Source organism: Cupressus sempervirens, chromosome 2, assembly GCF_028749045.1.
Source record: "Cupressus sempervirens isolate cs-2001-9-10 chromosome 2, ASM2874904v1, whole genome shotgun sequence".
NCBI lineage: Eukaryota > Viridiplantae > Streptophyta > Pinopsida > Cupressales > Cupressaceae > Cupressus > Cupressus sempervirens.
Window position 1 is genome coordinate 3,360,235 of NC_143119.1, and position 27,552 is coordinate 3,387,786.

Genomic DNA, 27,552 nt, shown 5'->3' on the forward strand with positions numbered 1-27,552 from the left:
TTTTTGGTCCTTGAAGGCTCCAAAATCAATATCGAGCTTTCAGATTCAAATACAAAAGGGTTTAATTCAAGATTCATTTAATTTTTTTTCCTTAGTTATTTATTTTGATTGGAACTTTATTTGAGGAAAAATTTTAATTATGGGTCCTCACATTACTCTAGGAGACTCACCTTGAAGCCTCTATATAAAGACTCTCATTTGCATCTATCTACAACTAAGAACTAGAGAATAAACAAGAATCAAGAGATAACAAGAGAACAAGATGATACTATAAAGATGAAAGATTACAAGAGAATGATTTAGAAGATCAAGCTATTATAGATATCAATCATTTATGTACCATTGTGAACATCTATTTGGAGCAAGTAAGATCCAATCTTCCTTGATCTTCCATTATCGATATTCAAGCATTGAAAGATACAATCATGGGGTAGAAATTAAAGATTATGAGTTTTCTAGGAGTACCTTAGCCTTGGGGGCTTGGTATGCTTTCTTATCTTATTCAAGTCTATGCATTGTGTTCTCATAAATATTCATGTTAGGGTTCTAATCTAGTAGATTAGATCTTGGCATTACACACACACATTCTATTATATCTAACTATTCATGGGGGTCAAAACCACCAAAATGGGGGTTTGACTAAGGAAAACCCCTATATAGCCACCCCAATACCCTATTTTTAGATGTGTGTGTGTGTGTGTGTGTGTGTGTGTGTGTGTGTGTGTGTTGTTTCGAAGCTCAGAGTGTAGATTTGAATACCCTTTTCAACAAACTTTCGAGATTTGTGAGCAAAATTTTCATCAAAGAAAAAAGGTCAAGATTGACTTTCTGGGGCACAATTGTAACCCATCAATAGGGTCAAGGTCAACCTCCTTTCAAAAAGATAGAATATTTCTAGGTTTCGACATTTCCAATTCAAAACAGATTACAAATTTTCTAGAAATTGTGCACATGCATTAAAAAATAGCTATTTCTATATTGGTTTCATTTCAAGGTATGTATCTTATTTTTTCAAGTTTCAAGCATAAAACAAATAAATGAATAGTGATGAATGTCCTATGCATTGTTAAAGCTCCATTTTTTCCCTATTCAATCCCCTATGTAAAATTTGAATGTCTAGGGTGACAACCATGACCATATCCATTGACTATTCATCAAATTCCATGCAAGCCTTATAGGGCTACAAAAAAACCTTATTTATTATTTTATGCCCCTAAGACTTTATCCCTTTGCATCGAATGTTAGGCTTAAGTTGTGATGATGTAATTTTCTCTCATTTTTGCAATCAGTGTGACTTCGTAGTAGTTAGCACTAGCATTCAAATCCAAGTCATGAAATAGAAAAATCTATAGATTGCATGATCGCAAGTAGTTTCTACTTTAAGAGATTTTAAGTCATGAGCTTGCAAAGTCAAACAAATGTAGTCAAATTTAGTTTCTTTTTATCACCCTTTATAGTTAACTGTTACCCTAGGTCAAAGCTACAAAGTAGAAATCCCCTTTGTTTGCATTGTCACATGGAGTCAAAGGAAAACCAGAGTTTAGGTTATGAGGATGCACAAACCCATTTTTGCAGCATCGTTGGTTAAAATTAAGGTTATAAACTTAAGCTTCAAAGGTGTGACAATAGTTAGTTTGATTGCTTCACATCATCGCAATGTCAGTTGGCAATTAAGGCAATTAGTTTTTGAAAGAGTATCTCTTCGATAGATGTAGGTTGGTTTGGATCGATACATTCTATCAAAATTAGCATTAGAGCTCTAAGCTACAATGGTGTGACAATAGTCAGTTTGATGGCTTTGCATGGTTGTAGCAGTTAGTTGAAAGGATCAACAGAAAATCATGATGAAGCGATCAACAGTTACAGGGTTATTGTCATAGCTTCATAGGTTTCTAAGATGTAGTTAGGTTTCAAGTTGCAATGGTACGAGTATAAATGATGACAGATAAGTTCATGATAGTCATGATGTTGCATGCATTTTGTGTCAATTAGATATCAAGGTTGCAAGAGGGAGACAAAGTTAAAACATGACTTCACATGATTGTACAGTTAGAAGGTTGTTAAGTCCAAACTACAGGAAGGTTGTGAAAGTTCAATTTCATGTTGATAACAGGGTCATTGTGGATAGGGAGATAAAGTGAAAATAGGCTACCAAGCATTGATAAACATAAAACAAGGAGGGTCATAGTTTTGCAAGTTCAAACAGATAATAGAGAAAATAAGTTGTGAAGTCACAAACAGATGTGAATGCAGGTCAATATTATAGTTAGACTACTAGGAAAGGTGGTGAGATGCTTTAGGGATATAGGACCACATGGTAGATGGAATGATTTACTTCAATTGACTTGCTAATGTATCTGACCTAACATGATGTAAATTCAAAACTTGCAGTAGTTGGAGAGATATGAAGAAATGATTTGTTTGGTGGCAACCATTTTTTAGTGTCCTCAACACCATTTCACTCCATGCTCCTTAAATGCATTTTATGATTGATTCTACTTTGATTTGATCTCTTACATCTGAGTGAACTCTTCTCCTTATTCTTTCTGTCATGTCCAAGAGTCACTGGACTTCATGATAAGCTTTTCTCCTAATTCTCAGTTATTGCTCTCATCTATAATCCAATCTCATGATTGAGGGAGTTTAAACTCAAGGTTGTATCTAGGTTATGCTTGCACCCTATAAAGGTAAGTTTTTTTGTTGTTCAAGGGATCTATCTCTTTTCTGGTCTTCTACAAAAATTCTTTGTAAATGCTCTTACCTCTTATTCAATATAAATCATTGTCATTACATCCATTCTCAGTTGGTTATATTGGTGTCATTTAGTTATACCTCATCTTTTTGAATGTATTATGGCAACTTCAATGCTATATAATTATGTTCATATCAATTAACTAATCTGTTAAGTGAATCTACTATATTTCTTGCATGGTTATGTTATTTTTGGCTTTTCTATAGTATTAAGATTGAAGGAATGTAGATAGTGGTATATCTCTTGGAGTCTATTGGGTTTTGGTGTAGTTATTAGAAATAAGTAGATCAAAATACTAGTTGTTGTATCACCCCCTCTAGATTAGAATAGGTAGTTTGATTTCCATGCATCTCCTTCTCCCTTTTCCTTTCAAGAAACAATTAGATGCACCTTGATAGTAAGGAAGCCAACCTTCTTTAGAGATTCAATCTCTAATTGCAAAGTCCCACACTTTTGAGATTATTTCCATGTTACATGAGGTTTTGTTTAGGTCAAATATTTAGGAAAGGGTGCAAACTTTCATGTCAACTCTTCTTATGTGTATCAATTGTGAATTAACTGAAGTCATTTGACTCAATCCTCTCTACATCATCATCTTTGGTGACTATGAGCCTTCTTCTCAATATCTTCTATGGTTGGCTAGGCTTGGCTTTCTCAATAATAATATTTCTCTTACATGGAATCCTACCCTGAATCTTTCTCTTTGATGGGCATTCCTCTATTATTCCACTTTTCCAAAGTGTTGGCTTCAATCACTTCCCTCAATTGAAAATAAATATACTTTACCTTACCCAAAACAGGGTATCTGGTGACATGATAGATAATATGCTTTGTAATCTTTACTAGTCCATTCTTTATCCATAACTTCATGTCATGAATCTAACTCAACATGATCTTGATCCATTTAACTGTGAAATTTCTTGAAAACTTTAGTGCATGGATAACCCTTTCCTAACAACTAATTTTTTCTTGTCCTTTAATTTTCCATTATCACACAACTTTTCATATGCACTTCTTAATTAAAAATCACCAATTTTACTTATCTTTTACATGTAACATGTTCTTACATCATAAATCATAATTACCTTGGGTGTAATCAATGACATGGCACCCAAGGAAGCACCCTTCATCACAATTTTAGGCACTGCTCTAACCTTGGGTGGGGGTCATGCTTCATTTCTCACAAATTGAGCATTGCTTGGTACCATTAACTCCATCTTATTCTCACTTGCAAAAGTGGTCAATGTCATTTCTTTGGATTAGGGTTTGAATACAAACTACTTTTCAACTCAACTTCAACACAACCACTTGAAACTCACTCAAGATGCCCATGACATGCACTAGATCTCAAAAAATATTCTCACAAGTTCTCAAAAATCACCTTGCACAATCGCTTTACAAATTCTCAAACACTAGGTGATTGAAATGAATGCAAAAATTCACTCTATAACTCAAAAATTTAAAATTAGGGCCACATCAATGTTTCAAATAGATAGTAGGTGTATAGCATATGTTGTAGTCTCTACTATGAAATTCAAAAAATACACATCCTTCACTTCCCCTGATCAATACTGCAAATTGGTTCACATTATCATTTCACTTGATCAAAGTTACAAATTAATCAACACTAGCATCTTCAAGAATGTCACTCAACATCATTTATCCACCAACTTGGCATACATTCTCACTACTTGGTTGAAACTTCATATCTATCCCAATGCATCTTATCTCACACTGATATGGAATTTGTGCATTCAATCTTAGGAATTTATGTGTGATTTAACAATTTGAAACACAACTCCATACATACCTTCTTTCTTAGTTTGTGGTGTTGGAATCACTTGATCCATTGGTTTGGGTGATCACAACTGCTTCATTTGAACTACTACTTCCCTCATATTTATTCTTCCAAAATTTATTCATCTAACCTTACTCACTCAGTGTTAACATTTTTTTCCATACTTTTTTCTTCTTCATTCTATGTTGTAGCTTGGTTCATGCATTCTCTTCTTATACGACTAACCTTCTAATAATTAAAGCATGTTGGTCCAAAATTCCTCCAATTTCTATATATTCCTCTAAGATGTATCCTAGCATAGTTTTCTATAATGTGTCTATAATTTCCACATAACTAACAATTGATCCAAGTAATGTAATCCCAACTTATTGTATTGCCTTGCCTAGGTGCATTACCTTGCTTCTTAGGTGTCTAGTTTGGTTTTTCATAAGATTTACAATCTTGTGTCTTATGACCATACTTCTGAAAAATAATAAGGCACAAAACTTGGTGAAGGTTTTGAAATTGGGGTTGCAGGAAGAGTGCATTTGACCATGGAGGAAACACTATACTTAAGCATGCTCAAGATGGAGTAGTACTCAGATGGGTGACCTCCCAAGAAGTCTCAATGTTTCACCTCTATGAGAACCACCTAGATCCTATGAGTGCTAAGTGTTCCATTTATTTTCATCAGAGATGGCTTCATGGGTGAATCACTACTCATGATATGGGGGTCAATGAGTTTGACTCAAAAACTACACAATTAAATCCTAATAGAAATATTATAACTTGATTTCTAATGGAAAATATCTCCTACTTATCAATTGATGAGCTTAAGGGGATTTCTAATGAATGGTTCATAAGGCACAACTCTTGGTGAAGGTTTTTCAATGGGGTTTCAAGCAATGTGGGTTAACCATGGATGAAACTCTATAGTTAAGAATGCTCAAGCTAGAGTAGTATTGGGATGGGTGACCTCCTTAGAAGTCTTGGTGCTTCATCTCTATGACCTTCACCTAGATCCAATGAGTGTTAAGTGTTTCATTTATTCTCATGACAGATATATTCATGTGTGAATCACTACTCATGATATGTGGGTCAATGAGTTTGACTCAAAAATTGCATAGTTAAATCATAATGACAATATCATAATAGCAATAAACCTCAAATCTAGATGCAACTAGTGTGTTTGATCTACATTCATTTTCCTAGTGTCCATGCTTACTATAGTTTTAAAAATATCCATTGAATTTAGGTTTTGAAATAGACTTACCATTCTATCTCCTTCAAAAAAAAATTTATGGCTTGGTTTTCCACAATGATAACATGTAATTTTGTTGCTCTTTTTCTTTTTATTCCCTTTTTCTCCACTCTTTGATGATTCTCCTTGCTTTATAGATGATAGGTGCTCAATATAGCCTAGTCTAGAGGTATCATGGGGTCTTCTTTTTGGTATCATTTATTCATCAAAAAATCTCATGGCTTCTTGAGGTTTTTTCATCCTTTCAATGAATTGCTTCTCATCTCTCAATTCTTTCTTCAGTTGATCATTCTCTAAGCTCAAATTTTCTATCTCCACATCTTTCCTAGTGAGTTCATGCTTTTCACATAGAAACTGATTGACTATCTCAAATTGATTATGTGTGAGAATTTGCACATTAGTGATACTTTCATCAATTCTTTTAGCCATTTGAATATTTACATCATTAACTATTGTCTTTTCCTCTTCAACTTTCTTCTTTTGTTCAATCACTTCACATAGTCCTAGTAATTGGATTACATGCTCTCTTTAGTGCTCATATCTCCTCATTTAAATTTGTATTCCTTTCTAATATATTTTCCATTTCTGCATCAATCTCACTAGATTTTTCATCATCAAATAGGTCTTCAATTATTTCCTCTTGATATTATGCATCATTCTGCTAAATTTCCATCTCCTTCATTCTCTTTAAGTTTTTGTTCAGTTTCTCTCTTGTAGTATTAAGTTGTTGTAATGCAAGTTGCACATCAAGCTTCTCATTCTCAACCATCTTTCCCAATTTTTAGGCCTCCATCTCCAAGATCTTTACTCTCAAGTTGTTATAATTATACTAAGAGAACACTTCTTTGGTACCAATTGTGGTGCAGGAGCACACCTAGGATACCTCCTATTGTTTGAAAGATTGTTGGCTTGTATTTGACAAGCTAGGTCTCTTGTTGGTTTGTATTTGACTCTAGGAAAGTCAAGAACGTAGGTTAGTTTTTGTAGGATTTGAGCAAAAGCACATAACAAATTCATGAAGCCCAAGAAAATCTGCATGCAAAAAACTTGTCACAGAGAAGAAAAATACAAGAAGAGGCAAGGGTGTGATCTGAAAATCTCAGACGAAGAAGAAAAATATTATTTAACAAATTATTCATAATGAAAAATACAAAGAGATCAATCCTTATAAAAGGAGATCGAAACCTAAAAAGGGTAGCCTAAAGCCTAAAAAAGTTAGGTTGCACAATATAATTAATAAAATATTAATTATATGTACCTACAAGATAGCTTAAGAAAACTAGAGTAATAGGCAACTTAATTAATTAAATCAAAGTGATTTATTTAATAAGTGAAAACAACTAATTACTCTAACACCCCCCCTTAAGAAAGGCTCAGGAGGTAAGCTAACCTAGCACAGCTTTGAAAGCAAAAAAGTGGGTCCTGGAAACAAGGCCTGATCAGTTACCCAATACAAGGAAATCTCTATAAACCAGAGACAAAGGAGAAAACCCAGTGGGAAAAAACCCTCTCCAAAAAGAGATATCAAAGAATGTTCTAGAAGATAGGAACAAAGAGAGATCATGAAGAGAACCACTGAAGCATGAAAAGCCACAAAACTCTGTCAAAAAGTATTGATCTGAAGAACCTCCATGGAAATAAAAGGCATGAACCAAGTGTGTCTATATGGTAGATGATCCATCTCACCGAAAAGCATAGGTAGCCATCCACTGCAATCACCTAGTATGTAGGATTAGGTACTAAATACATAACTCACACTAATGAACCATCAAACCAAGGAAGCATTAGAACCAACAATATAACCCCCCCCCCCCCCCCCCCCCCCTTAATGCAGACTGGGTGAGGTGGCAGACAACTGAAAAGACGGGCTAAAAATCTCCTACAACACAAGAACAAAACGCATCAAGAGTGAGGTACGAACACCTATAAAAGCACATGTCATCAACACATCATGGGGCTAATGTCATGGAAGGGACACTCACTTGACAAAGGAAGAGGTCCAAAAATAGTAATCGACTATCTCCCCCATGGCACTTTATAAAATAGTGCGAGTACAACAAATCACAATGATGAAAAGGATCCTGAAATGCAAGAGTGGTACTTTATCTTAGTGCATTTGCATAAATATTCTTACAATGAATATAAAAAATGATCAAAAAAGCATAAGGCTGATACAATAGAAGGTACAACCCAAAATAAAGCATCTCAAGCAACAAAATCGATCCCCAGACCTGAAATAGTCAGGATATCCACCAGCATGTAAAAATCTAGAGGGCTGAATAAAATGTGCTTGGAGAAGAATCTAGAACAACAACTAGCATCACTAAAAAGAGTACAAAAAGATATTTCCATCAATATAAAGAAATCCAAAAATGGAGATCGGATGCTAAAGATACGCCTCTTGGAGTGAAAAATAGAACATCCGGCTTTGAAAACCAAAATAGGCAACCAAATTTCATCAAAACTCAAAAAATCCTACACAAATATCTCAGTCTTGGAACTAGCTTTCCAAAGCATTTTTTGGATTAAGAAAATATGTTTGTACGCTCAAGTTACGGAGAAAAAACCACCATGCCCTCTAAAATGCAAGAAAATTTTTTTTTTTAATTAAAAAAATAATTTTAAAAACAAAAAAAAAAAGTTGCGACCCCCAAAAAAATGGTAGAGGGCCAGCAGGGTGGCAGGAGGGTGGAGGGCTGCCGTGGGGCCACGGCGGGCATCGTCAGTGGAGCTGCTGTGGGCCACTAGCAGAGCTGCCAGCGGTAATGGCTCGCAGTTTCCTCCAGTGATGAAAGCAGTGGTTAACCGCTAGTGATTCCACTGTGGCTAACTAACCATCATAGGTAAAAATAAGCCACTGCACTTTTTTTTGCAATTTTTTAATTTTTTGTGCCTCGAATTACATGCAGAGGCCGTACGACCCTATACAACAAAAACATTTTGCCTCCCAAACCAACGTTGTCCAAATCGAACAAATTTTACATGGAAACAGGGGTTTTGACACCTTCTGAATCCATCTGTGAGGTCTGTTTGCCTCAAACTACTTCAAAAATTAGTGACCCCCTTATTTTCTTAGAAAAAACTCAAAAAAATACTAGATCTGATCTACCAAACCCTTGTTCTCACTTTTTCTTGAAACTCTGAACAAGCTACAATAGATCTGGCTCTAATACCATGTAGGATTTGAGAAAAGGAACATAACAAATCCATGAAGCTCAATAAAACCTATCACGAAGAAGAAAAAGACAAGAAGAGGCAAGGGTTTGATCAGAAAATCTTAGACAAAGAAGAAAAATATTATTCAACGGATTCTTCATAATGAAAAATACAAAGAGATCAATCCTTATAAAAGGAGATTGAAACCCAAAAAGGGTAACCTAAAGCCTAAAAAAGCTAGGTTGCACAATATAATTAATAAAATATTAATTATATGTACCTACAAGATAGATTAATTAAACTAGAGTAATAGGCAACTTAATTAATTAAATCAAAGTGATTTGATTAATAATTGAGTTAGTCATTAGGACTAAGGTCACACAAATAGCCATTGTTAGTTGTTATTTCAATTACTTAGTGTGTAGAGGAAATAGTGAGTTGGAGTCTTTAAATGTTTTCTAACACATAGGAGAGGTGGGAAATATGATCTAAGGCCATTTATGTGGTTTATGTATTTACCTAGAGGAGTTAGAGGTCCTAGCAACAAGGATCATGACATAAATGCAAAGATGCCAAATGTCGGCATGCAACTTTTGAAATTTTTTGCAAATAATGGCAACTCACTTACCTTGGATTCCCTAAGTATGAGGAGTGGATAATCCACTAAGATGGCCTAAAAACTAGGGACAAGGAATCTACTGCTTATTGAAGGATCAATCTCTAATTGGGAGGTTGAATTGTAAGAAGTTTTTGTAGAAACAATAGTGACTGTGATTGTGAATAGTGTGCAGATCGAGCATTTTCATTTTGTGTGATGCTATATAGATTCAAGGATTAAAACTCACATTGGATTAGTGTAATAGGATTATTTTTTAGTATTTTTCATTGTTTGAAATTTGAGTGTGGAGATAGTTTAGTTACTTTAGTAAATTGTTTTGCATATAGCCTGTTCACTGGATCTGTGTTGACCAGTATGTAAAGAAATGGCTCCCCCATGAAATCTAACCATGAGAAATACCCAAGGATAGATGGAAATATTAGGGGATTCATTAGTATAAATATGTACATGATTAGGAGTTGTGGAAGTTTGGGAAGCTATTTTTAAACTCAAGCCCTAGGCGAGCTAGGAATGCCCAATTAGAGGTTTGACTGTGCTAAAACAAGTTATTAAGTGCATGGAATAAAAGGTATGTATGGAGCAAGTGTAATTCTAGGAGGGGGATAGTCATATCTTGATATATATTAGAGATTGAGGTCTTACTAATCCATTTAGGTAAGTTGCCAAACAATTTTGTAGTTTAGCCCTAGGAAATAGGCCTTTTAGTCCTATTTGACCTACATAATAGGAATCACCTGTATGGACAACTTAGGGTTTGAAGACCTAAAAAATACTTGAGAAAATCCAAAAGGGTGTTCAAATCTATATTTTTTAAACTAGGTTGTTTGGAGAGTTTTTGCAAGAAAGGGGAATTAGTCAATTCCAAGGGCTAATTATAAATTGTTAAGAGGTCTAAGGATCTTTCCAAATGGATACAAATGGAAGAAAATGGAGTTATCTCATGTTGATGGATGACCCTACAAAGAAGGATGAAATTTGTGAGCAAATTGCACTTAGATCCCTCTAAGTGTGCATCGAGAAGAGTACTAAGCCAGTGTGTTAGTCTTCTAAGGGTAAGCACAAAGTGTCAAACTCTTGGAGAAGAGTTTGGATTGGTGTCAGTTAATAATCTAAGCCAATTAGAGACCTAGGTGGACTAAGTACCTAGAAGAGACAAGCTAGGTCTCTTGAGGAGTAGTGTAAGCACTCCTTGGAACACATACACCATATTGGTATCAGAGCCTGTATAGATCAGGCTTGTCGTTCATGTTTCAACTTGTTGAATTAGGAGAGAGAATACATCTACAATGGTGACTAACATTGAGTTAGCCAAGAAGGTAGAAGAACAAGAAGAAGACAATAAGTCACTAAGGGAAAGACTAGCTCAAATGGAGCAACTCCTAGGAGAAGTCCTAGACAAAGTTGATAAGGTCAAAGAGAAAATTGACCAAAAGGAAGAAAAAAAGCAAGGGAGAAGGAATTAGAGTTAGAAGAAGAAGCACCAACCCCTAACCTCATTCTTCCTAAAGAGCCATTCTTAAGGGCATTAAAAGCATTGACTGACAAAGCTCTAGAAGGAGTACCACTATTTAGTGGACAAATGGATCTAGATTTAGTTGTAGTCTAGATTGATAACATTGAGAACCATTTTGAATGTGATGGGATCTCTTAAGTACAAAAATTTGTGGTGACCAAGTCTAGATTAAGAGGTTCAGCTCTTACTTGGTGGAAGTTTGCACAAACTGAAAGAGAGAAGGATGGGAAAGGTTCTATAGTTACATGGAAGGGCATGGTAACCAAGGTGAATCAAACCTTCCTACCTGAGGACTATTAAGTTCAGCTTCATAGAAGGAGACAAAATCTTAGACAAAAAAATTTGGATGTCGAAACATATATCGAGGAATTTCAAAATTTGTGTTTGAGGTCCAAGGTAGTTGAAGAGGAAAGCAAGAGGAAGCAAGAAACCTCTAAAGGTAACTCTAAGAGAAAGGATAGTAGAGTTAAAAGAGGTGACTATGGTGGAAAAATTTTAGTTTCAAGGGCTCAAGGAGAGGTAAAATTCATTGAGAAAAAAGAAAGAATCTCAAGTAGAGGTGGTAGAGGAATAAAATCTAACTCCAGAGGAAGGAGTGGCGGACAAGGAGGAAGAGGAAACTACTTTTTGAATATGAAGTACTACCATTATAATCAAACAAAGCACCCTACTTATAGATGTCTAGGGAAAGGTGGTTCATCACAAGGAAGTGAAAAAAGGACAAGTTTAGTTCAAGATGAGTCCAATGCAACAGGAAACCATACTAAAGTACCATTGAATTCAAAAGATGAAGAGAACCTCATGATGAGGAGAACTTTGATCAAAGAGCTAGTGAAGGAGGGGCCAAGAAAAAGAAGATATTTATTTAGGACAAAGCACAATATTATGGGCAAAGTGTGTAGAGTTATCATTAACTTAGGGTCTACTGACAACATAGTGTTAGAGGAAGTAGTCAGCAAGCAAAATTGACAAGGAAACCCCATAGTAATCCTTATAAGGTCACATGGCTAGCATGTATTATTAAATGAGCAAGCATGGGTGGAGTTCTCAATTGGAAGGTACAAAGATAAAGCTTGATGTGATGTATTACCTATGGATGAATGTCATTAGCTCCTAGGTAGACCATGGACATTTGATCACCAAGCTATCTATGATGGAGGAAAGAACTCTTATACTTTTAAGAAGGACAAAGTGACTTTCAAGATACAATCTTTGTTGGAAGAAACTAAAGAGAATACAATTGGTCCAAATGTGCTTGTGGTGAGTAGAAAGGAGTTCCTACAAACCATGGAAGAAAGTGAAGGTGTAGGTTTTGCATTGGTGTTGAGACCAAAGGAGGGAAATGAAGATAAGGAGATTAAGTGGGTAGAGTTACCTATAGAGATTCAAGGGATGTTGCAAGCTTACCCAGGTATTGTAAGTGATGGACAACCATCAACCTTAACCCCTAAAAGATCTATAAGTCATAGGATAGACCTTATTCCAGGAGCTACCCTACCTAACAAAGCATCCTACAAGTTGAACCCTCAACAAAATGAGGAAATAACAAGACAAATATAAGAACTCCTAAACCAAGGCCTAATTAGGAAGAGTATTAGTCCATGTGTCATACCTACTATACTTGCACCAAAGAAAGGAGGAACTTGGAGGATTTGTACGAATTCAAGAGCCATAAATAGGATAACCATTAGATATAGGGTCCTTATTCCTAGGATTAAAGACCTAATGGACTATCTAAGTGAAGCCAAGTACTATAGAAAGATAGACTTGAAGAGTGGTTATGACCAAATAAGGATACATAAAGGAGATGAGTGGAAAACAACCTTCAAGGCCAATGAAGGGCTGTATGAATGGCTTGTCATGCCATTTTGATTATCTAATGCCCCTCCACATTCATGAGACTCATGAATGAAGTTCTCAAGGACTACATAAGAAATATTGTAGTTGTATATCTAGATGATATACTAATCTATAGCAAGACAGGGAGTGAGCACCTAGAACAACTTGACATTTTTTTCAAGAAGTTACACAAGGAGAAGTTTATGATCAACTTGGAGAGGTGTAAGTTCATCAGAATAGAGCTAGTGTACCTTGGGTTTATTCTAGCACATGGTGAACTAAAAATGGATACAAGAAAAGTTGAATCTATCATGAATTGGCCTACTCCAAAGTCAACAACAGAGATAAGAAGTTTGCATGGTCTTGCACAATACTATAGGAAGTTTATAAGACAATTTATTGCAATTTGTGCTACTATGTTAGATACTATCAACGGAGGAATAAAAACTAAGTTTGTATGGAATGAAAATGCTAACAAGAGCTTTGAGTTACTCAAGCAGAAGATAGCTACTCAACCTATTTTAGTGTTACCAAGCTTTGAAAGGATTTTCACTATTGAGTATGACACTAGCAATGTAGCAATTGGGGTTATTTTCAGCCAAGAGGGAAAACCAGTCGCTTTTCATTCTAAAAAGTTGAGTGAATCCAGGAGGAAATACTCATCCTATGACCTAGAAATGTATGCATTAGTCCAAGCTCTAACAAAGTGGAGGCATTATTTAATTCCCAAGGAATTCATGGTATATTCAAATTATCAAGCACTTAGTTTCTTAAATTCCCAAGAAAAGTTAAGTCACAACCACATGAAGTGGGTTGAATACCTACAATCATATACCTTCAATATCAAACACAAGATGGGTTTTCTAAAAAAGATGGAAAATGAATTATCTAAATGGGCACTCACACTCCAAGAAATTCATTTGAAGAGCATGGGGATAGATCATTTCAAGGATCTATATGCAAATGATGAGGACTTTTCTGACATATAAAAGGTATGTGTTGAATACAAGAACCATTTTCATAGTAGGCATGTTGAATATACTCTGTAAAGTGATATATTATTCAAAGGGAATCGGTTGTGTGTTCCCAAAGGGTCTATTAGAGATAATTTGATACAAGAAAAGCATAATGGAGCTTTGAGTGGTCAATTTGGGATCACTAAGACCCAAGAACTTTTTTTAAGCTTTTACTATTGACCTAGAATGAATCTTGATGTTAGGAGGTATGTGGAAAGTTTTGTCATATGTTAGAAAGCTAAGGGAACTTCTACAAATACCAGTCTTTACCAACCACCACCAATACCTACTAAGCCATGGGAATGTCTAACCATGGATTTTGTAGTTGGGTTACCCAAGAAAAGAGGAGGCATGGATAGTGTGTATGTGGTTGTAGATAGGTTTATAAAAATGTCTGACTTTGTGCCATGCAAGACCACTAGTGATGCCACTCACATAGTTTACCTATTCTTCAAAGATATTGTGAGAATGCATGGGTCACCTATCAACATTGTGTCATACATGGACACTAAGTTTATGAGTCATTTTTGGAAGACTCTTTGGAAAATATTGGACACCAAATTTCCCTTTGGATCAGCTTAAACTAATGGTCAAACCAAGTTTGTTAATAGGAGCCTTGGAAATCATCTAAGGTGCTTAACAAAGGAGTACAAATAATAGTGGGATCAACTAATTGGACAAGCTGAATATGCCTAAAATGACACCATAAATAGATCTATAGGGCAAAGTCAATTTGAGATTTTTTATGGACTACATCCTAGGGGTGTCTATGAACTACAAGATTTGAAAGATGGAGTGAAGGCAAGTGGGTATGTTGATGATTTTTCATATGCCATGAAAGAGGTTCATGAGACAGTAAGGAAAACATTGACAGAGAACACCATGAAACATAAGGCAAAGGTGGATGAAAGTAGAAGGGTAGTTGAGTTCAATTTTGGTGGCTTAGTCATGGTGCATCTTAACAAGTCAAGACTGAAGAAAGGAGTCCCTCACAAGTTGTAGATGAAGAGGATAGGACCCTATCCTATATTAGCTAAGTATTCTAACAATTCATTCAAGGTTGAACTACCCAAAGATAGTGGATTGTCACCAATCTTCAACATTGAAAACTTAGTCCATTATAAGGCACCAAAATAAGAAGTGGATCAGACTCTTTGTGAAGTGGTCAAAGATGTAGAGGATCTCCATTTACCTACGATTATAGCTATAGGACTAGACAACATATTTGACACAAGAGTCCATAAAAAGACTAGAACAAAGGAATACAAAGAACATTTAATAAGGAAACATGGATAGTCGAATGTTGATGTAGTATGCATAAAGGAATCAGAGTTCAAGAAGTTGGGGATTGATCCAAATATCCTCAATCCAAGGGTGGATTGATCTTTTCATTTTGGGGAGGATGGTGCAAGAGCACACCTAGGATACCTCCTATGTTTGAAAGATTTTTGGCTTGTATTTGACAAGCTAGGTCTCTTGTTGGTTTGCATTTGACTCTAGCCAAGTCAAGAACATAGGTTAGTTTTATTTCAAACCTTAGAAGGTCATTTAAATGTTTGGCTAGGTGAGTTAGTCATTAGGACTAAGGTCACACAAATAGCCATTGTTAGTTGTTATTTCAATTACTTAGTGTGCAGAGGAAATAGTGAGTTGGAGTCTTTAAATGTGTCCTAACACATAGAATAGGTTGGAAAGATGCTCTAAGGTCATTTATGTGATTTATTTATGGACCTAGAGGAGTTATAGGTGCTAGAAACAAGGATAATGGCATAAATGCAAAGATGCCAAATGTTGTCAAAAAAAGTTGTCATGCAACTTTTGCAATTTATTGCAAATATTGCATGCAACTCAGTTACCTTGGATTCCCTAATTATGAGAAGTGGATAATCCACTAAGATGACCTAAAAACTAGGTAAAAGGCATAACAATCCATTTAGGTAAGTTTCCAAACAAGTTTGTAGTCTAGAGAAAGGCCTTTTAGTCTTATTTGACCTACATAATAGGAATCACCTGTATGGAAAACTTAGGGTTTCAATACCTACATGATCCTTATTGTCTTGTATTTGACAAGCTAGGTCTCTTGTTGGTTTGTATTTGACTCTAGCCAAGTCAAGAACATAGGTTAGTTTTATTTCAAACCTTAGAAGGTCATTTAAATGTTTGGCTAGGTGAGTTAGTCATTAGGACTAAGGTCACACAAATAGCCATTATTAGTTGTTATTTCAATTACTTAGTGTGAAGAGGAAATAGTGAGTTGGAGTCTTTAAATGTGTCCTAACACATAGAATAGGTTGGAAAGATGCTCTAATGTCATTTATGTGATTTATTTATGGACCTAGAGGAGTTATAGGTGCTAGAAACAAGGATAATGGCATAAATGCAAAGATGCCAATATGTTGTCAAAAAAAGTTGTTATGCAACTTTTGCAATTTATTGCAAATATTGCATGCAACTAGGTTGTTTGGAGATTTTTTGCAAGAAAGAGGAATTGTCAATTCCAAGGGTTAATTGGAACTAGGTCTAATTAGGCTTCTTAGAGACAAAAACTTGAAATTGTTAAGGAAGAGGTATAAAGATATTTTTTAATGGACACAAATGGAAGCAAATGTAGTGATCTCATGCTAATGGATGACCCTACAAAGAAGGATTAAATTTGTGAGCAAATTGCACTTAGATCCCTCTAAGTGTGTATGGAGAAGAGTACTAAACTAGCGTGTTAAGTCTTCTGAGGGTAAGCACAAAGGATCAAACTCTTTAAGAAGAGTTTGGATTGGTGTTATTTAATAATCTAAGCCAATCAGGGACCTAGGTGGACTAGGAACCTAGAAGAGACAAGCTAGGTCTCTTGAGGAGTAGTGCAAGCACCCCTTAGAACACATACACCAAATTCTTGTAAATATAATAGGGAAAGTAAGACACTAAGGGGAGGAGGGTGAATTAGGATATATTAAAATTTAACACTTCAAACACAAAATCTCTTCACCACAAATCCTTATCAACATTAACCATATAACAACTCAGCATTCACTACACTATCTTATCAGATTTAACATCTAATAACATGAAAAAATATGTAAACATTATATCAACACATGTCAAAAAGACTTGGTCTGACAAAAACCCTCCAAGCTGAAGGTAAAACTATAGTGGGGATGGCACCCACAAATCTTCACTACAAAACCAATAAAATTTTCCTATTAGGGATATAAATTTGATCACTTCTTATGATCTACCCTATGAGGGATCTTCCTTGTTAATATTTTTAAAAGAATTATTCAATTTTACCTCACAAGAAAATGAGTACTTTGTTAATAGATTTACAAAGGTTTGTTAAGAGATTTACTCCTTGAAACACCTGTTAAAATGTATAAGTACATGATCATTCAATTTGTACTTCAATGTCGATAATAGATCTCCTCCATAGAATCATTGATCACCTCTTTGATATGATTTGTCACTAACTCTTCAATTCACTACTCAATAGCCTTTTCCCTGAATACACTAATTCTCCTTCAAAATAATCCTTCAATTCACATCATGCAACATCTTGTAATTCCTTTCTTAGAATCCTCCTTAAATAGAAATTTGCAGAAGTTTCTAGATCTTGATCAATGATCTTGATCCATCCATTTTGTCATCTCTTTCTATTTTTTCTGATTGGTTGATCACCTTGCATAGGGATAAGGAATCCTTAATTAAATGGATAATAACCTCCATAACCAACTCCTTGATCATAAAACATACTTGTATGTTAGCCAAAAATGGTTTACCTAATTTTTTGATCCATTACCAATAATTGTACAAACTATGTTACTCGACAATAATAGCTTTTTGATGCTCAATCAATACTTATCTTCATGCTAACACTCATCTTGAATAATCTCATTCAAAATTGTATAAATTAGCTTTTATATATTTGACTTGCTTGACTTCTTATATGTCTTTGTCTATTTTGATATGCTCAACCACTATGGTGCACTTGACAATAATTATTGCTCTACTATAGCTAAATATGTGCACTTAACCAATATATCTACTCAAACTATATAGTGGCTTGATCACAGTGATGACTGACCAAATCTACCTAGAGAATGATTAAGTGTTTGACACTAATAAACAACTTTTCCTTAGGGATCAAAAAAAGGGTCAACTCCACAAGGTTGGAAATACCATTATTCAATATTGAGCCCAAGATTTCTTTGAGAAAATCACCAGGGTGAGGGAAAATACCATCCCTTACCACCCAAGTGAACAATAATCTTGTCACTTACCTTAGGTAGGGAATGATCTCATCCCTAAATACAAAGAAGATAAGGTGGGTGGTATAAAGAATGAATGGAAAGGAAACAAACAATATTTTTAGTAAAAATGTAAAAGAAAACTTAATTCAACTAAATCCTTAGAGAGGAAAAATGAAGAGTCAAAAGTGAAATTGTTTACTTGGTGCAACAACCAAACCTTTAAACAATGGTTTTAATACATACTAGATATAATTTATGTGGATACTTCAACTTTATCCTTTGCCTATGATATATCTAATAATATTGTCATTATTATCCCAATCATCATGTCTGATCACTCTCCTATTTCAGCTATGATTAATGTGGTTAGTGATTTCCATCATATAGAAAAGAGCATGAAGAATAAAGTGTTTAAAATTAATACCACCATTCTTAAAGATGATGACATCCTTGGGTCTATTAAAATAGTTGTGCCTCTTTATAATTTCTTTAAAATTTCATGTAATTGAGAGATGATATGTCCTTGTTAACCTCTGGAGAAAATACTTCACATCAAAACATTAAACTTGTAACCTCTCTTCACTCTTACTCTCTATATTTGAAATTAGGGTTTGGATCCTACTCTAATAAGTAATCGAGATCAAAACCAATGATCTAGATATGTCCCTCTTGTCATTTAGTCCTTCTATTTTTCTAATTGGCTAATCACATTGGATAGGGCTTGATGTCTTGTAATCAACACCTTGATCATCTCCTTAAATTAATCCTTGATCATCTTAACACATATCTAACTTTGTAAAAATGGTTTGCCTAAATGTTTGTGCCATTCCAAAAAAAATGTAAAATTGGTTTACTCAGTACTAGCACTTACTAATACTTAGTCATGTCTATTGTTCATGTTTCCACTTGACTCTATCTTAGCTTGTCTTCTTTTGTGTTACTTAAATTCCATATACTTGGCTTTGTATGTACTCAACACACACACTATCTTTTTGACAACTCAGTTCATATTAGAGTACTCGACGACCTTAGACTTGCTCAAATTTAACAATTGCTTGATACAAACTGAAATATGTACAAGTCCACTACACATTTCTTGACCTATCTAGATTAGCTCACACAGTGATAGCTGTCCAACTCTTCCAAATGAATAATTAAGTATTTGACACTAACTAACAATACATTTATTTCCTTGAGGATCAACAAAATCCCCCTTTGACATTAGTGGAAAAAACATTTTGTCATGATAAAAACTGAAACATAAGTACTCTCCCTTAGAATATAATTCATACCTATAACTTAGCCTACATTTTATGCAATTCTATTTCTTGGTATATACATACTCTATCTTGAAATTTGAGTTACATACAAAAAAATCATTTCCCTTTTTTCAAATTCTCCATTTCTTCATTCCCCTTAATTTTGTCACTCATGGTTGTTAGAGTGTAGGGGTCAAACCATAATTGTCCAAAAATGGTTTATGAATCTACAAAATTATTTCTAAATTATTATCCTAACTTGTTCTCATAGATTCCAAAACTTGAATCTTATCTCTAGCAAGGTTGCTAGATCAATCAAACTATTAACAGTAGAAAGATTTGGATCCTTCTACACTAACTCTTTTACTAATTTTGATTCTCTCTACATAACCTTCAAATGAGGTATTAACATGGTCTATATGGAGATAATATTTTCTCTTATCTTCCCATTTGTAGTCATTAACTCAAATAATCTACCTTGTGTGAATGTCAACCGATTAAATTGAAATGAGATAGAACTTGTGTCCTTGCTCAATCAACTTCCTAATTATTGTGAATTGTCTTGGAGCTTATCAAGCAACTCCTAATTATCCTTGGTAAAATATTTGACATCACACAACTTTTTATAAAAGAATAAATTTTCTTAACTACTTCCTCCAGAATATTTACAAGATTAGAAAGTTCAATTTGCTTCAGTACAATGTTTGTTGACACTTTCTGCAAAAATTTCTTCTTAAATTTCTTCGCCAACCATTGCAATAACTTCTTATTAGTGTCTATATTTTGTTCATTGATCTTCTCTACAATTTAACTTAGATGAGCCATGATAGGTTCTTGAAAATTAAGGTTTTCCACATCAAAATCTTTGAGAAAAATGTCCTTAATCTCATGGAATACATGTTTCTTCTATTGTTCTCTCCTTAGATCTTCTTGCTTTATTGTTACATCCCAAATTTTTGTTGAAAATGATTGAAATAATTATAAGAAAAGTTGAGGGAGATTGTTGGAATAAAATATGGAACTAGTAAAGAATGTCCTCAATCATTGTTTTGTCATTGATGTCAAACTTACTACTTGCAGGGATGACAATTGCTTTAGTGATCCAAATACTATCAATTAGTTGATTGTCAAGGTGGAGGAAATTAATAAGATGTAACTAAAATACCTAGAGAAAGGTTAAAGTTATGATGTTGGAATGAAGGTTGAAGTTATGATGTTGGAATGAAGTACAAGGATCAGCTAAGCTATTGATGAAAGAATGTATTTGATGACATACTACAAAGAATGGGCACACTGAAACATATCAAAAATTTAAGGTTTCAACTAAGTCTTTTATAAAGCTCAAACTAAGTTCATTAGAGAGAAGGAGCCGGACAAGCTAGTAAGAGCCAAGCAAGTTCTAGTTAATGTCGAGTAAACTTCAGATGCCGAGTGGTGCCGAGTAGAATCAAGTGCCGAGTAAGTTGAAGTGCCGAGTAAGTTCAAGTGTTGAGTGAGTTCAAAGTGTCGAGTAAGTTCAAGTGCCGAGTAAGTCCAAGTGCTGAGTAAGTCCAAAGTGTCGAGTAAGTTCAAGTGTCGAGTAAGTTCAAGTGCCGAGTAAGTTCAAGTGTCGAGTAAGTTCAAGTGCCGAGCAAGTTCAAGTGTCGAGCTGGTATAGGTGCCGAGTAACACAGAGGTGCTAAGCACCAGTAACTCAATAATGCCGAGTTGCTACATTATTTAGGAAATCAAAGATTTGCCAGATCTAAGCCGACAAGGTTGTTATCTAGAAATCTATGAATTAAAAGGAAGATAAGAATGATGAGTTGGTGGCACAGAACACCATGTAGAACGTTTTTAAGATACAACTGGAAAAGTTTCAAGAAGAAAACAAGATATGGGGTAGATACATTGTATCCTACCTAATCAATTTTGAAACCCTAAAATTGAAGAGGAAGAATTGAGTGGTAAAGGCAAATTAGACTCCTATATAAGAAGACATAAGTTAATAAGAGAGAGAGAGAGAGAGAGTGAGAGGGGATTGAAGAAAAGGAGACAGTGGTCAAGCATAAAAGCATGAAATGTTGAAGAATGTGCCTAGGAGAAGATAGCATAGAAATTCTATTTGTATAGATGACCACAAAGATGATTTCATTGGCAAAATGAGTGAGAAGACTCAAGGAGACGAAGCTTGAGAGGAAGACAAGCAGTCAGAGCTAAAGAGATTAAAGCCAAGCATAAGGATTGAATTGAAAGTGTGATCTGAAATCTGCAAAGTATGTTGTAAGTTATATTAGATCGAAAGACCATTATTGTTACTTTCTAGAAATTGTAACTGTAAGTCTAAATCCTATAGACTTAGATTGGTTTAACAGCCATTAGAAAAATCCTTTAACAGGGTGACATTCCAAGTGAATGTTCTAAAGACCTTTAAGCAGGCCCATTCCTAACAGTTTGGTGAAATCCTCTAACAAGGTCACATTTAACAGTGTGTTGTAAGCCTTTAACAAGGCAGGCTTTTAACAGGGCATCACTTCAGAAGAGTGAGAATCAAGTAGCATGTTACTGGTGGTTTTTCCCAAATTGGGTTTCCACGTAAATCATTGTGTCATGTGTTGATCTTGAATGTTTTATCTTTGCATGTTGATTTACTGTAACTTGCTTATATGATTGATTTAAGTATGGATTCATTAAAAGTAGTAAAAAGGTATTAATAGGGCATTTGGACCTTGAATAACTAATTCACCCCCCCTCTCAGTTATTCTAAAGAATTCTAACAATTGGTATCAGAGCCTGACTGCTGATTCAGTTTAAAGGGACTACTAGCAGAAAAGATCAAAATGCCAAAAAGAGAAGTTCCCAAGCTCAACAAAGACAACTTTGTTGCATGGAAAAGTTTGATGAAGCTACATCTTGGATCCATAGGAGATTATGCCCAGAATTCAATTGTCACTGAATATGTAGATCCAACAAGTGCTCCTACTACAGAAGACATGAAAAACAAACAAGAACACAATCAGGCAATGTTGGAAATTGCATCTGCACTCAGCTATGCTGAATTTGATGATATCAAAGGATGTGACATTGCATTCAAAATGTGGAAAGCACTATCAGACATCTATGGAGGAGATCAGAATGTACAAAGAGAAAAAAGAGAAAGTCTCAGAGGAAAGTTTGACGACATGAAAATGGAGGAAAATGAGAATGTTGCTCAGTATGGTGCAAGAATAAAGGAAGTGGTAAGTGCAATAAGATGCCTAAATGGTCAACTGGATGAGGATACTATTAATAGTAAGTTCTTAAGAACCTTGCTCCCTATCTATGCTATTAGAGTATCAACAATACAAGAACTAAGATGCATACCAAGAAATAATCTAAGCTTTGAAGGTATAATAGGTAGACTTACAACATTTTAGTTATCTGACTTTGACAACTACAAACCTGAAAATGTTGAATCTGCTTTTAAGGCAAAGTTATCACTAAAAGATGCCAAACAGGTAAAATCAAAGAAAGGAAGAAAAATGAAGTATGTATCTAGTGATAGTAGCACTGATGAGGAAGATGTGGAACAATTGGAAGCATTGTTCGCTAGAAGATTTCACAAGGGAAAAGGAAAATTCAAAGGTAAGATGCCTATCATTTGTTTCAATTGCAATGAAGTAGGTCATATTGCTGCAAGATGTCCACAGAAAAAGGATTCCAAGGAAAGCAATAAATACAAGAACAGAAGAGATGATGACAAAAGAGATTACAAAGAAAAAGGTAAGAAGTGTTATATTGTTGAAGAAAATTCTGATGACAATGATGATGAAGTTTTTTATGTAGCCATGAAGGACCAATTTGATGAAGAAGAAGCCACAGCACTGGTGACTTGTATAAACAAGAATGACAGATGGATCATAGACAGTGGATGCTCACATCACATGACAGGAGACAAAAGTAAGTTTGTCAACTTTACTCTGTATGATGGAAATAGTGTTAGATTTGGTAATGATGTTCCATGTCAAATCAAAGGAAAAGGTTCCATTAAGCTCACAGAACAGATTTCATGTGATAATGCATACTATGTTGAAGGATTAAACTACAATTTACTAAGTGTCTCACAGTTAGGCAATATAGGTTGCAAAGTGGAATTTGGAAACAAAACTACAAAAATCTATGATACTGATGGTAAACTAATAGGAAAAGGAGATCAAACAAAGAGCAACTTGTTTTACCTTGATATGGATGATGCTTCTTGTCTATTTGCAAAATTTGATAATGAATGGTTATGGCATAGAAGATTATGTCATGTCAATTTTGATAATCTAGTCAACATCAGTAAAATGAAGAAAGTCAGAGGTCTACCAAAACTAAAAAAGCCTGATAATATCATGTGCAAACAATGTCAGCTAGGAAAGATGACAAAATCAAGTTTCAAAAGAAAGAAGTATACATCTAAAGAGATACTTGAGTTAGTTCACACTGACTTATGTGGCCCAATGGAAATACAAAGCTATAGAGGAGATAAATACATAATCCTATTTGTTGATGACTATTCCAGGATGATGACTGTTATGTTCTTAAAACAAAAATCCGATGCTTTTCAAATGTTTAGATGGTATGTGGCCAGAGTTGAAAAGGAAACTAGAAAAAGCCTGAAATGCCTAAGATCAGATAGAGGTGGTGAATTTACATCAAAAGAATTTGAGATATTCTGTAATGACAATGGAATCAAAAGACAAACGTCAGCTCCTAGAACTCCCCCACAGAATGGAATTGTTGAGAGAAGAAACAGATCTGTGATTGACTGTGCCAAAACATTAATGATGGAAAAGAATGTTGCTCTAAAATACTAGAGAGAAGCTATAAGTGTAGCTGTTCATACACTGAACCGAGTACAAGTCAAGAAAGGTACAAATACAACACCTTTTGAATTATGGTATGGTTACTCACCCAATGTAAAACATTTCAAAGTGTTTGGTTGCAAATGTTTTATCCTGAAGGATACTAGAAATGGAAAATTTGATGCAAAAAGTGATGAACGTATATTTCTTGGTTACTCCACTAGAAGTAAGGCATATAAGTGTTTGAATGTTAACACTAACAAAATTGTGGAAAGTGCAAATGTAAATTTTGATGAGCACACAGAAGTCCAAGCTGAAGAACCAAAGAAAATGGAAGAATACAGAACCTTTGTATATTCATATGAAGGAATGACTGCTGATGAGGATGATGACAATCAAATTGAAAACCAACAACAAGTGTCAATTTCAGCTGATTCAGAACTAGTGAATGTTGAGTTGCATTCAAAAGCCGAGTTACAAAATGAAGAAAATGCACAATCTAATTTTGAAGACAGTACACATAATGAAGAACAACCTGACACTGAAGTGCATAGTGATACTGAATCCGAAAGATCAAACTTGGAAACAAGAACAGAGCCAAGATTATCCAAATATGTAAAAAGACATCACCCTGCTGAACAGATAATTGGTGACAAAGATGCAAGACCAATGACAAGGAATAGACTAAGACATGAATCATTTCTGATCAGCAAATCTGAACCCAAGACAGTATATGGTGCATTACAGGATGATGACTGGTATAAAGCTATGGAAGAAGAAATTAATCAAATAAGGAAAAACAAAACCTGGAGTTTGGTTCCCAGACCAACTGACAAGAATGTGATTGGTACCAAATGGGTATTCAGAAACAAACTAGATGAGAATGGTGAGGTTACTAGAAATAAAGTCAGATTGGTATGCAAGGGTTATGCTCAAGAAGAAGGAATAGATTATGGAGAAACATTCGCTCCTATTGCTAGAATGGAAGGAGTAAGAACTTTACTTGCATATGCTGCCTACAAAGATTTCAAAGTCTATCAGATGGATGTAAAATCTACCTTCTTAAATGGTATACTAGAAGAAGAAGTCTACATTGAACAACCAGAAGGATTTGTTGATGAGAACAATAGGGATATGGTGTGTAAACTACATAAAGCACTCTATGGTTTGAAACAAGCACCTAGAGCATGGTATGAGAGACTTCACAAGTATCTAGTACAAATTGGATTTGAAAGAACTGATGATAACAACAACATGTACATCAAAGATGAAGAAGGTAAAGACATTATTGTATCTAAAATTTTTGTGGATGACATAGTATTTGGTGGTAAGGAAGTACTTTGCAAAGACTTTGCTGACAGAATGAAACATGAATTTGAGATGTCTATGTTTGGAGAAATCAAATTTTTTGTTGGATTGCAAGTATACCAATTTAAATATGGAATATTTATTACACAATCAAAGTATATCAAAGAAATTCTTAAAACATTTGGATTGGAGGAATCCAAACCAGTAAGCACACCAATGGTCACAGAATATAAGCTGTCCAAAAATGATGAGTCAACTGAAGTTAATCAAACAATGTACAGATCCATGATTGGAAAACTACAATATGTTGTGCATAGTAGACCAGACATAGCATTAGTAGTTGGAATAGTGGCTAGGTTTTCTGCTAATCCTAAAGAAAATCATCTCATAGCAGTAAAAAGAATAATGAGATATCTCAAAGGGACTAATGAATTTGGTCTATACTACAAAAAGAATGGAAAATTTGAACTCAGTGGATATACAGATGCAGACTGGGGAGGAAACATTGATGATAGAAAAAGCACAAGTGGAGGTGCATTATTTCTAGGCAAAAGGCTGGTTACCTAGACTAGCAAGAAATAAACATGTATATCTCAATCCACTGCAGAATCAGAATATGTGGCAGCTACAGTCAATTGTACAAACATTGTATGGCTCACACATCTATTAAATGGAATGAAAGAAGAAGTAAAAAAATTGGTGATATTGTATTGTGATAACACAAGTGCTATAAACATATCCAAAAATCTAGTGATGCATGCAAAAACCAAGCATATCGCAATCAAGTATCATTATGTCAGAGAATTGGTAGAAGACAAACAAGTGAAGTTGGAATACATTCACACACAAGAACAAACTGCAGATATCTTCACCAAACCATTGCCCAAGGATGCCTATGAATATCTTAGAAAAAATTGGGGGTCATACCCCTAACCCAAGTAGTTTAAGGCAACAAGGAAGCTACCTTGCATCAACAGGGATAAATCATTAAAATATTAATAGGTTGATGCAAAGGATGAAAGTAGGAATAGAAACTCCAAATCAGTCACAAGCATGGTGACAGAGGGAGAAAAAAAACAAGAATCCAAAGCTTATATTTTGCATGATAAAAATGCTACATCTTTGGCATTTATGTCAAAGAGGGAGAAATATGCAGGGAAACTGATCAATGCAAAGAAAGAGGGAGATATATATATGAAAGAGGGAGATAAATGAGATCAGTAGTAAAATACAGCAAGACAACATATACAATCTTGGTGGTAACTGAATTGATTACTTGATCAGTTTGGTTTTCCATCAATGCCAAAGAGGGAGATTGTTGGAAATGATTGAAATAATTATAAGAAAAGTTGAGGGAGATTGTTGGAATAAAATATGGAACTAGTAAAGAATGTCCTCAATCATTGTTTTGTCATTGATGTCAAACTTGCTACTTGTAGGGATGACAATTGCTTTAGTGATCCAAATACTATCAATTAGTTGATTGTCAAGGTGGAGGAAATTAATAAGATGTAACTAAAATACCTAGAGAAAGGTTGAAGTTATGATGTTGGAATGAAGGTTGAAGTTATGATGTTGGAATGAAGTACAAGGATTAGCTAAGCCATTGATGAAAGAATATATTTGATGACATACTACAAAGAATGGGCACACTGAAACATATCAAAAATTTAAGGTTTCAACTAAGTCTTTTGTAAAGCTCAAACTAAGTTCATTAAAGAGAAGGAGCCGAACAAGCTAGTAAGAGCCGAACAAGTTCTAGTTAATGCCGAGTAAAGGAAAATCAGACTTCTATATAAGAAGACATAAGTTAATAAGAGAGAGAGAGAGAGGGGGGGGGGATTGAAGAAAAGGAGACAGTGGTCAAGCATAAAAGCATGAAATGTTGAAGAATGTGCCTAGGAGAAGATAGCGCAAAAATTCTGTTTGTATAGATGACCACAAAGATGATTGCATTGGCAAAATGAGTGAGAAGACTCAAGGAGACAAAGCTTGAGAGGAAGACA

At 34.8% G+C, this 27,552-nt stretch overlaps 1 pseudogene; it reads left to right on the forward strand.

The window, feature by feature from the left end:
* The first annotated feature begins 8,448 nt into the window (after positions 1 to 8,448).
* Positions 8,449 to 27,552, forward strand: part of LOC149570796 (2-oxoisovalerate dehydrogenase subunit alpha 2, mitochondrial-like) — a 157,082-nt pseudogene continuing 137,978 nt past the window's right edge.